The sequence below is a fragment of the Myotis davidii genome, unplaced genomic scaffold, assembly GCF_000327345.1.
Source record: "Myotis davidii unplaced genomic scaffold, ASM32734v1 scaffold2370, whole genome shotgun sequence".
NCBI lineage: Eukaryota > Metazoa > Chordata > Mammalia > Chiroptera > Vespertilionidae > Myotis > Myotis davidii.
In genome coordinates, this window is record NW_006282189.1 from 272,317 (window position 1) to 274,599 (window position 2,283).

At 39.2% G+C, this 2,283-nt stretch overlaps 1 long non-coding RNA gene across 1 annotated transcript in view; it reads left to right on the forward strand.

Annotated features, from left to right (window-relative positions):
• LOC107184327 overlaps positions 1–2,252 on the forward strand; it is a 24,460-nt gene extending 22,208 nt beyond the window's left edge. Inside the window, exon 3 of the long non-coding RNA XR_001515142.1 lies at positions 1,816–2,252. This is a non-coding gene — a long non-coding RNA (uncharacterized LOC107184327). The remainder of the gene's footprint in view (positions 1–1,815) is intronic.
• The last annotated feature ends 31 nt before the right edge of the window (positions 2,253–2,283 follow it).

Genomic DNA, 2,283 nt, shown 5'->3' on the forward strand with positions numbered 1-2,283 from the left:
GATTATTTGTTGTCTCTGAGAATTGTTCAATACAAAACAATGAACAGCTGTACACCCATCTTAGCTCTGGTGATTCACTGTTGCTGCTACTGCTGTTGTTGCCATTGTTGTTGTTATTATTTAGTATGTTCCATAACTGCAAATATATATATATATATATATATATATTAAATCCTTACCCAATGATATGTGTTTATTGACTTTAGAGAGAGAGGGAGGGAGAGAGAGAGAGAAACATCAATCAGTTGCCAGGGATCAAAGACTCTCCAACCAACTGAGCCACCTGCCAGGGCTGGCCTTGTAAGAGAAGGCTTAAGAGATAAACGTAATATGAAGAAAGTTTTATGAGTTGTTTTGTTTTGGTTTGTTTTTTAAAGGAACAACCACTGATACTGACTGATAGCTGGATGGTTGGACTGTGAAATCTTCCAGGTTAGTAGTAGCTTATAAATACTATTATTTTTAACATCCATTTTACAATGGAAGAGGAGACCATCCAGTGCAGTTCATTTTAACAAGTATTCATCGCTCTTTCCTCTTCCTTGAACTTGGTATAGACCAGTGATGGCGAACCTTTTGAGCTCAGCGTGTCAGCATTTTGAAAAATCCTAACTTAACTCTGGTGCCGTGTCACATATAGAACTTTTTTGATATTTGCAACCATAGTAAAACGAAGACTTATATTTTTGATACGTATTTTATATATTTAAATGCCATTTAACAAAAATCAACCAAAAAAATGAGTTCGTGTGTCATCTCTGACACGCGTGTCATAGGTTTGCCATCACTGGTATAGACACTGTTTTTAACTGGCTAATTCTTACTTGACCCTTAAAGCCCAGCTCAGGCATCACTACCTGTTTTGTAGCCTGTGTCTCTCTTCCTCTCTGTACTGTAAGTCTCCCAAGTTCAGACACTTTGTCTCATTCAGCATTGAATATCTTGCGCCTGCTCATGTGGCAGCACATAGTAGGGATTCAGCAAATTTGTAAAATGGTGATGATAACGGTATGTACAGCATAAAGTTGTTAGGAGGATTAAATTGGTTAAAATTTTTAAAACAGAATAGTGCCTGATGCAGAGTAAACATGAGTGCTTATTATATTAGCTAATTAATAGTTCTACAAAGCTTGTTCCAAAAAAATTGCACTCCCCTGGACCCCTTCCCATTCCCCACAAACAATACTTTCACTTTCTTAACGGATTATTTTAGTATTTGATTTCCTTTTTACGTCTAAATTCCATGCTGCTCCGCTCCTTGATTTTTCGGTGTTAGGCTTTATCGAGTTCTCACTAGGAAAGGTGAGGACAGGGCTCTCTCTCATACGCACACACTTCCCATGTCCCACCCTCCCAATGTGTTTCTGTTGTGGGCTCATTAATCAGCTTTATTGTACCATCAGTACCATTGCCATGAGCCACTGAGTGTACTACGGTTATTTTTCTTTTCTTGCAAAACTATTTGCTATCCCTGGAACCAAGTCTCTCTCTTTGTTAATCTGCCTGTTTTCTCCCCCCCTTTTTTTTCTTATGTACTTATCATAATTTATCTCCAAATTCCACTTGGTTGCATAAATCTCCTCCCAGTACATTCAGGCACTTTACAATTCAAGCACGTCAAACTTAAACAAGGCATGCGGCCCGTAGGCCGCGAGTTTGACATGCTTGCATCGTCAGTCAGCCTCACCTGACCTGCTTCCCTCTGGGCGGTTGGTTTCTAGCTGTTTATGTCATCCTGGGGATTCCCGTCTTCATTCTCTAGATCACACTGGCTTTTAACCTGTTTCCATTTGTGTCTTTATGGTTCATCCACAGAGCGATGAGCAAGTCGAAAGCAATGCAGAAAAAAACAGCCCCTCACCTTCTGACCAATCTGGAGGAATCCTTGTCCAAGAACTGGGAGAACGTTCGGAATGAAGCCTGCACATGGGCTTAATCTAAAACAGAAACAGGACAAACAAAAAATAATACTGCAGCACATCTAGTCATTCCCAGTCCGTGGGAAAAAGAATATTAAAGTTCACTCCTACCCTGGGCCAAAGTCAAGATGTAAAGTGAAGTTAATTCACCTTCATTCATTCATTCATTTATTCATGCATGCATTTACTAATTTTTTCATTCACTTGTTTATTAATGACACCATGGAATATATATTATTATTATGTAACATAGTAATCATAGGAGACATCATTTTATTGAGCACCTATTATGTGCTGAGTGCTCTGTTAAAGTGTTTTTAAATATTATCTCTGTTACTCCTCCTGTGCCTGCCCCCCCCCCCCC